This window comes from Mauremys reevesii, linkage group 19, assembly GCF_016161935.1.
Source record: "Mauremys reevesii isolate NIE-2019 linkage group 19, ASM1616193v1, whole genome shotgun sequence".
NCBI lineage: Eukaryota > Metazoa > Chordata > Testudines > Geoemydidae > Mauremys > Mauremys reevesii.
In genome coordinates, this window is record NC_052641.1 from 1,194,086 (window position 1) to 1,204,098 (window position 10,013).

Consider the following 10,013-nt stretch of genomic DNA (forward strand, 5'->3'; position numbering starts at 1 on the left):
GGTGACCACACACCTCCGGGCTTTGGGTGGTGGGATCCTTCTTTCCAGTGCCAGCCCCCCGGCAGGTTAAGGTCCCCCTCCCAACCTGGCCTGCATGGACCCTTGGCTGGAGTGTCTTTCTGCGCTGGGCCCTTTTACCAAGGTTCCCCCCCTTGGCTGGCCCCAGTTGCTCACCACACTCTGGCTCTCTGGCTGCAGCTCCGCTCCCAGCACAGGATCTGCTCTCTCTGGGCTGTGCCTCTGGCTCTCTGGCTGCAGCTCTGGCCCCTCTGGATCTGGCCCGGCTCTGCTCTCCAGCTCAGCTTGGGCCCCTGCTTCCTCCTTAGCTCGGCCCCACTCTGTCTGACTCCGGCACATTCCTGCTCACACACGGAGGACGGGACCCACACTGGCCTTCTGTCTCCCTGATTAGCCGGCCTGCCCTGTCAATCAGGCTGACCTGAAGCATTGGCCTCTTGCCATTGTTCCTGGGGACTGTCAGTCTCAGGGTCCTGATTTGCCATCAAACCCTCCCCTTTTAGTGCTGGGAGCTAGCAGCCAAAACACCCCCACTGAATGTTAGTAAGGGGGCAACAGTCCCCTTACATTCCCCCCTGCTAAAATTCTGCCACAGCCACAATAGTTACACCGGTACATCCGGGCCCCATAAAAACAACATATATCCACATCATATTATATTAAAAACCCATTAACAATTACGAAAAGAACATTTAACATAGTTAACACTCCACATCTACTTCTTAATACTATACATAACAATATTCATCAACACACTACATAGAACCAATAACATAAGTATCTCTAAGTCTAACAGGAAGTACACCTTTATTAGCCCACTGGGACCTCCTTAAAACTGGTGGTTCATTACCCATATTTTCTGTTTCCCTATCCTCAGGTAATACTGGGTCAGTTTGAGGGATCTGGCCATTCTCGTTAGGGTTTGGGTTTGCCCCACTCTGTCCCCCTCTGTATTCGGTTTGTGGGACTAGAACCATTTCCCAACTGGTTTCAGCCTCCTCAGAGTGTACTGATCTACGCCTCCTATGGTCCCTGTCTGGACTAAGAGTGCAATGTTTCAACTGGTCCCTGTGTACTACTCTCTCAGGACCTCCGCGTTCAGGCCGAATGGTGTAAACTGGTAGCTCGGGATTGGTGTGAGCAACTACAATGCGGGGCTTTGACTCCCACTTGTCCTGTATTTTATTACGCCCCGGTGTCTATGGTTCTGAACTAGTACACGGTCACCGGGCCTGATGAGAGCCCCACTGGACTTGCGATCATAAGTCCTTTTCCTACTTTGGGCAGTGTCTTTAGTTGTATTGAGAGCAACTTCACAGGCTATCTTCAGCCTGTCATGGTGACCTTTGACCCAGTCATCCAAATTGGTCACCACATCCTCCTCAGGCCCTCTCTGTCCAGAATATCCAATGGCAACCTGGGATCCCTCCCAAACATGAGATAAAAAGGAGCGTAACCTGTTGACGAATGGACATGGCTGTTATAGGCCAACACCAGCTCAGGGAGATGTTCCTGCCAGGCTTGCTTCTTTTCCGGCGGAGTGTTCTTAGCATATCGTGCAGTGTCCGGTTAAATCTCTCGCACTGAGCGTTTCCTTGCGGGTGATAGGGTGTTGTTCGGCTTTTGGCTATGCCATACAGTTTACACAATTCAGCTATCACTTCTGATTCAAAATTCCTCCCCTGATCCGAGTGTAACCGTGCCGGACAACCATAGTACACAAACCAATGTTTTATGAGGGCATCAGCCGTTGTCCGCGCTGTCTGGTTTCTAGTTGGAACTGCAACAGTGAATCGGGTGAACATGTCCGTGAGAACCAGTATGTTCTCATACCCCTCTGAAGATCTCTCTAGCCGTGTGTAATCCATTGCTAGGACCTCCATTGGGGCAGTCACATTAGTACAGGTCAAAGGGGCTCGGTTGGGAGGAAACACATCTTTGGCTAAGGCACACCGTTTACACTGACGGATCCATGCTTGCACATCGCTACCCATTGTGGGCCAGTAATAGTTTCTCCTCATCACCTCCAGAGTGCTCCTGTCTCCGAAATGTCCCCCATGATCATGCCTGGCTTCATAAACTTGACGGCGGAGCGACACAGGCACCACTAACTGCCACACTTCCTCACCATCTCGGGGATGGTATGTTACCCGGAACAGCACTCCACGGTGTAATCTAAGTCGTTCCCACTTTCTGGCTAGCTTCTTAGACTGGGGGTATCTGGCCCCAAATCTCCGATCTGGCCTCCTTTGGCTCATGACTGCCACTAAGACAGGTCCAACATCACCTTCGCGTTGCAGAGTCTGAATCTCCTCCCATGAGTACCCCGAGATTATTGCGCTCTCCCCTTTTACCTGATTTTGTACTGCATCCTCTACCGTCACTTCATCCTCGGGCTTTGGATTCTCGAGCCACAAACACGTACGCACAACATCTGCAGGGATGACTAGGAAGTCTTTCTCTAGATCCTCACCCTCTTCTGATTCCTCCTCCAGAGGCAATCTAGACAGGGTGTCAGCATTGATGTTCTGCCTTCCAGGTTTATACTGTACTTCAAAAGTGAACTCAGCGAGTTGGGCCACCCAGCGGTGCTCAATTGCACCTAAATTAGCCGTTGCCAGGTATCGGAGTGGATTGTGGTCTGAGATTACCGTGAATTTAGAGTAACCTAATTAATCCTTAAATTTTTCAGTGATAGCCCACTTCAAGGCCAACAGTTCTAGTTTAAAAGCACTGTAGTTTTTGTCATTTCTTTCTGACCTCCTCAGCCCTCGGCTTGCATATGCGATTACACGCTCGGCCCCCTCTTGCTTCTGGCTGAGCACCGCACCTAGGCCGTGCAGGCTTCCATCAGTTGTCACTGTAAATGGCAGGCTAAAGTCAGGATATGCAAGTACAGGTGGTGACATAAGCTGATGTCTTAATTTGTCAAAAGCTGTCTGACAGGCATCATCCCACACAAAACATTGGTCCTTTCCCTTCCTTTGGAGGGGTTGGCCCACTAGTCCATATAGCGGTGCAGCAACGTGTGCAAACTTTGGAACGAATCGTCTGTAATAGCTCATGAAACCTAGAGCCTGCCGCACTTGCTTGGCATTCTTGGGGACCGGCCAATTTTCCAGTGCCCTGGTCTTCTCCTCATCTACCTGGATTCCCTCCTTTGAAATCACATGGCCCAAGAATTTGACTTTTTCACGTAGGAGGCAGCACTTGCTTGGCTTCAGCTTTAATCTGTGTTCCTTCAATCGTGTGAAAACCAAGTCCAATTTTTCCATATGACTCTCAAAATCCTTGGAAAACACAATAATATCATCCAGGTATATCAGCAAAGTGTCTAAGATATAGTCTCCCAAAACCCCCTCCATTAGTCTCTGGAACGTAGCAGGTGCATTACACAAGCCGAATGGCATACGTGTCCATTCAAACAGCCCAAAGGGAGTCGTCACTGCTGTCTTTTCCTGGTCTCGTTCTTCCACTGCAACCTGGAAATAACCAGACGTTAAATCGAGGGTTGAAAACACTCTTGCACTCCCTAATGCATCCAGTGACTCTTCCACCCTGGGTAGCGGGTAGGCATCTTTGTGTGTTACCTCATTCAGTTTCCTGTAGTCACAGCAAAATCGCACCCCACCATCTTTTTTTATTACAATCACTGCAGGTGATGCCCACGGACTGTGGCTTTCTTTAAGGACACCTTGAGTCACTAGGTCCAAGATGTGTTTTTTTACCTCCTGGAACACTCGTGGTGAAATCCGCCGGTGTCTCTGTTTTATCGGGACAGCATCTCCAGTGGCTATTTGGTGTGTCACTGTGGTGGTGTAACCGAAGTCCCGCTCATCCCTGGAAAAGACCTCTTGATGTTTCTCCAGTAGCGCCCGCAAACGACCAACCTGTGTAGGGGTTAGCTGTTGGAGGTCCACTTGGACTGGAATGGGTAGCTCTCCATCGGGTGCCACTTGCGATGTGATAACCTGTGTGCCTTTTTTTACTTTTGTCACCCGCAGCTCATCCCCATTTTCTTCCAAGGCCACCCCCACTGGGGGTACCACTCCTTCAGGTCGGTGTATCTCTGCCACTCTGGTTCGGGGGCACAACTTTATGGCCTTCTTACTTGAGTTTAACAGCCTGACTGGCACTTTTCCTTTGCTGGCATTAGCCAGTACATTTGCAACCAGGAGCCCATTAGGGAGACTGGCCCCAGGTGTTGGCTCGACAAGCACTCTGTATCCGTCAAAGTCGCTTGGCACCCGGCAGCGTCCATCAATAATCTTCTCACTCCAGGGAGGTATAACCACCTTCTGTCTCCCTGCCACCCTAACATAGCCAATTTGTCCCGTTGGCCCCGGGAAACGTTCATGTCTCTCCACTTGGGCTAGTACTCGCTTCAGTGTAGCGTCCTTCCTGGGCTGCCCGTGACGGTTCATCTCCTGGGTTCCTTCTCCTATCAACAGTAATTCTTTCAGCTCTCTTATAATATTCATCCCAAGAATTCCTGGTACTCTGTTCTCCATTAAAGTCTTTTCTGAAGCTGTGTCCTTTAGAATAAAGATGCATTTCCCAGGGATTGTTCGACCCATGTACCCTACATCAGCTTCAAGGCACCCCACCACAGGGATGGCAAGTCCATTAGCTGCCGTTAGCTGTACAAATCGGGTATTATGCATGGTCAGATCTCTCTCTTTTAAGTGGTTTCGGAAATATGATTCAGAAATAGTGGTGACTTCTGAGCCAGTGTCTATCAAACAGCGGGTTCTCACCCCTGCTATGGTTATTTCCACTGTCAAGCAGTCCCCGAAAGCTCGGCCACAGAAGTCGTTGAATATACTAACATCATCAGGGTCCTTTTCCTCGCTGCTGCCACGCTGCCCTTTTTCTAGGGACAGCCGTAGAAACCCTTCAGTCCCCACTCGGCCTTCTGACGATGGGCTGCTTGCTCCCCGTGCCTCTTGAATTTCAGGTGCCTGGGACTCCAGTCTCCTCATTGTACATTCTCGACTAGTATGTCCTGGCCTTTCGCAAGTGTAGCAAACGTATCTGCCCAGCTCGTCCTTCAGTGGAGATCTTCTTCGGGGTCCTGGGGCCCTTGGATATCTTGGCATATTGGTGGGGTTTTTCCCTTTCATCACCTCAGTCATTACTTTCAGCATCTCCCCCTGTTGGACCGCCAGTTTTTGGACAGCTTCACTTAAGCTTTCCAATGTTAGCTGTGTTTGGGGCAGGGCTTTTTCCCCAGCAGCTGCATTCACTAGGCCCCCACTTCGTGTACAGGGGTTACTCTTGGCTGTCTCTGCCACAGGAACTTCCTCTTCTTCTGACCACATAATGGCAGCCTGCATGAGTTCATAGAACTTCTTACTGGGCTCTTCCTTAAACCTCCTTTTCATTTCACGTCGGAGGGAGTCATCACAAAGCCCCAACACCAGCTGCTCTTTCAGAACTGTATCTGGGTCTGGAACTCGTTGAGGGTCTCGCTGCTCCACTTTGCTCATTCTCTCCTGGAGGTCATATGCATATGCCCGGATAGTTTCACCAGGCTCCTGCTTTCTCTCAAAGAACTCCTTTAGTCGGGTTCCAATAGGCACCTTGTCTCCATACACTTCTAGGAGGAGTTCAAATACCTTTTCCACATCTTTCTTGTCTGCCACTGCCATGAACTTTACTGTGGCCTTGGCCTGGCCCTTGAGATGTTCCTCTATGAAGTCTACATGGTCTTCTACAGGTACTCTTAGCACACGCAGAGCTGCCTTCACAGACTTGACCCACTCTTCTACCGTAATGTCTCCTGGTCTTGTCGGAAGCCACCAAACTCTGTGACCTTCCGCTCCCGTGGGACATAAATAGTAGGGGGTTTCTTAGCTTCTGCTGCCTGTTGGTCTATCACTGCCTTAGCCAGTGATAAGGCTTCTCTCTGTTCAGTTCTAGCTTGTTGTAATGCCTCCGCTTGGTCTGATAATCTGCGCTGAAGTTCAGCAAACTGGGTTCGTAGTTCTTCAATTCCAGCCATGGTAGAGTGCTCAACCAGGCCTGGACAGTGCTACTAGAACTCAAGCAGTAAACCAATGGGGTGGACCCTGTGGATAGGATCCTGTTCGTGACGCCAATTATGTAAGCGGGGGAATGGTCCCGCTATTGTGGGGAACTTTCCTGGCTTCTGTGTACCCCGGTGAAGTGGGCTAGCGAAAGGATCTGAGTCCTTGCTCCCACTTCCTTTACCCAGAGGCCTCCCTGCCCTTGAGGACTCTCCTGTTTGGCAGAGTTCTCGTAGCCCCAACAAGACTGGGCCCAGGATTCCTGGGGGGCTCAACCCCCAACCCTGCTGTGGCCACCTAGGACAGGGGCTAAGGTGTCCCCACTCCGGGTACCCTCTCTGCACTGGGCACCTCCTGACCCACTGATTATTCCATACAATTTAAAGCAAATACAAGTTGTTTACTTAACAATCAATTTAAAGAAAAGAATAAGAATAAATGGGAACGGTTACAGGGAAACACATCACCCTGCTCTGTGGCAGGGAACATTACAAACAATGTCTCTGGACATCAAAGCACTTTGCAGTCTGTTCCTTGTAGGCCCCAGGCCTCCTTCTCAGGCCCTGGCTGTGCTGCAGGGATGCTGTGGGTGGGACACTTGAAATGGTGGTGACCACACACCTCCGGGCTTTGGGTGGTGGGATCCTTCTTTCCAGTGCCAGCCCCCCGGCAGGTTAAGGTCCCCCTCCCGACCTGGCCTGCATGGACCCTTGGCTGGAGTGTCTTTCTGCGCTGGGCCCTTTTACCAAGGTTCCCCCCCTTGGCTGGCCCCAGTTGCTCACCACACTCTGGCTCTCTGGCTGCAGCTCTGCTCCCAGCACAGGATCTGCTCTCCCTGGGATGTGCCTCTGGCTCTCTGGCTGCAGCTCCGCTCCCAGCACAGGATCTGCTCTCTCTGGGCTGTGCCTCTGGCTCTCTGGCTGCAGCTCTGGCCCCTCTGGATCTGGCCTGGCTCTGTTCTCCAGCTCAGCTTGGGCCCCTGCTTCCTCCTTAGCTCGGCCCCACTCTGTCTGACTCCGGCACATTCCTGCTCACACACGGAGGACGGGACCCACACTGGCCTTCTGTCTCCCTGATTAGCCGGCCTGCCCTGTCAATCAGGCTGACCTGAAGCATTGGCCTCTTGCCATTGTTCCTGGGGACTGTCAGTCTCAGGGTCCTGATTTGCCATCAAACCCTCCCCTTTTAGTGCTGGGAGCTAGCAGCCAAAACACCCCCACTGAATGTTAGTAAGGGGGCAACAGTCCCCTTACACATAGGCATGGTCCTCCCCTCCTCTGGCCCTGACCTTGGTTGCTCTGTAGCTTTTAAGCCTTCCCTTGGAGCTGTCAGCACCAGCCGCCTCTGCTCCAGGTGCCCAGAGGAGGAGAGGTGTGCTGGGCTCCAGCCTGGGACTCTGCCTCCATCCTGCCTAGCAAGCCTGGTCCTAGCACTGCTTTCTTCAAGCACCATGTGGGCAAGAGGAAAAGCACAGCAGCAAGCACAAGGGCCAAACTTGTGAAGCAGTGAGAATCCCAACCACCCGCTCAAACCACAGGACTGCAGGCCTCAGTAACCAGGGTAGCAAGTTCTAGAGCCCCAACCCATTCTGGCCAAAGACCTGGCCCCCGTGAGCAAGTCACCCAGCAGGAGCAGAAAGAGTCATTCTTGCACAGCTGGAGACAGGAAGTTGAGCACCTTGAGCTCCAGAGTTTTACCACATGGTCCTATGGAGCTTTGAACTCAGATTTCAGGATTCAAAGCCCTGAGTGCTGCTCATTACACCATGGGACCAGCTCTATGTGGGGGGCAGAAACTGGGAGCAAGGGGCCTGTCCCCTAAAGCATGTGGCCACTGCCAGAGCAAGTGTCCAGCCCTTGGTGGTGTCCCTGCAGCACAGCCAGGGCCTGGGGAGGAGGCCTGGGACATGTGAGGGAGAGACCGTGACCTGCCCTGACCCTCCAGAGACACTGGTTGTGATCTCCCTGCCCCACAGAACAGGGTGACGTGTTTTCCTTTCCCATCTTTCCTTGTGTTTTTCATTGATTGCTGGGTAATAAATGGTGTTTGCTTGAAGCACATGCAATGAGTGGGTCAGGGAAGTGCCCAGAGCGGAGAGAGAACCCCAGAGTGGGGACACCGTAGCCCCCGTTCAAGTGATCATGACAAGATTGGGGGGGTCAAGCCCCCCAGGATTCCTGGGCCCAGCCTTGTTGGGGTTACGAGGTCTCTGCCACACAGGAGAGTAGAAAGAGCGTCCTTGGGGTCAGGCAGCCTCTGGGTAAGGGGGTGGGGACTCAGATCTTTCCGCCGGCCAATTCCACCGGGGTCGTGTAAAAGCCAGGGAAGTTCCCAACAACAGCCAGCCCAGACTCTCCTTACATTTGCCCTCTGTACTCATTGCTTCTCTCTCTCCCCAACCCACCTCTGCTGCTCTCCCAGCACCTGGCCCCACAGTGCTTCCTGGCAGCCAGAGACTGTGTGTGCTAGGCCTGCTCCTGTGGATGTAGCCTCTCTCCTGACTGCTAACGAAAGGAATCTTTCCAGGAGATGGCCACAGCTTCTGGGAATCCCCATGTGGCTGGGAACAGAATTTGGCTCCTGGCACACAAGGCAACTTAGAAAGCTGAGCACCCAGACAGGGGCTTGAACCCTGGACCCTCAGATTAAGAGCCTGATGTTCTACCAACTGAGCTACCTGGGCTTGTTGAGAATAGCTTCACCATTCAGCACAAGAGCGAGCAGGCAGGCAAAAGAGAGGCACAAAAAGTCCCAGGAACTCCTCCTCTTTCTGCACAGCCACTGCCTGTCAGCAAGATTCCTTCTCCTCCTCAGTGAGACTAAATCTGAGCACCTAGACAGCGAGTCCGTCTGCTGCACCCCAATTCCCCATGCCGGAGCCTCCCTACCAAAGCCCTGCACCTGGCTCCAGAGAATTAAGTCTCACGTCTTGCTGGGAACTCTACTTCTTGTGCCCAGAGAGTCTCGCCCCCCCCTTAGTAGACGACCTGAGAAACACAGTGTCCACCTGTACCAAAAAAGTGCATGAAGTAGCTTTGGTCCTGTGTCTACATGGCCTAATGGATAAGGTATCTGACTTTAGATCAAGTGATTGAGGGGTCAAATCACTTTAGGGTTGTATTGCTGCAGTTTTACCTTCGTGCTGAAAGTCCTGCTCCCTTCAGGTCTGGAACTTCTTCTTGGCCGCTCAGGCCAATGCTCTGCCTTCAGCTAGAGCCCCGGGAAGGAGTTGGGGGTTGGGCATCACAAAGGCTGGGGCATGAGCCCTAGGTGCTTCCAGTCTAACCTTTGCCATTCCTGACTTGCCAAAGAAAATGGACGGCTGCCCGGGCTAGCGTGTGGAGCAGTTTCCCTCTGTCCCTGTGCTTGAGGGGGGTTGCTACATAGCGCCTTGGGAGCCTGGATGTTTCTCTGCGTCTCATCAGCTGGGGAAAAGCCTCTTGGGGTAAAATCTCCTGCCCCACTGCAAAAGTCAGCACCATGAGTGGGAACGGTAAGAGGCTCCACCAGGTGGGCTGGCCCTGCTTTCCTACCTTCTTCTGATGTTGGCCACAGAGCATCAGCAGCCGCCCCGCATGGTGGTCTGCGGGTGGCCTTCAGTGGGTGTTTGGCATGGCAGGGAGCAGGCTGGCCGGGAGTCTTGTTGCTTGTCTGCTGGCCACACATAGGCATGGTCCTGCCCTCGTCTAGCCCCGCCCTCAGTTGCTCTGTGGCTTTCTAGCCTTCCCTCAGAGCTGTCAGCACCAGCTGCCTCTGCTCCAGGTGCCCAGAGGAGGAGAGGTGTGCTGGGCTCCAGCCTGGGACTCTTCCTCAGGGCCGCCCAGAGGGGGCGGGCAAGAGGGGCAATTTGCCCCAGGCCCCGAGCCCCACAGGGGCCCCCACGAGAGTTTTTCGGGGCCCTTGGAGTGGGGTCCCTCACTCCCTCCGGGGGGCCCGGAAAACTCTTGCGGGGCCGGGCGCAGGAGC

General features: G+C 52.9%; 1 non-coding gene across 1 annotated transcript; it reads right to left on the reverse strand.

The window, feature by feature from the left end:
- Positions 1 to 8,657: 8,657 nt before the first annotated feature.
- Positions 8,658 to 8,730, reverse strand: TRNAK-CUU. The gene has a single exon. It is a non-coding gene; the product is annotated as a tRNA-Lys (tRNA).
- Positions 8,731 to 10,013: the final 1,283 nt, after the last annotated feature.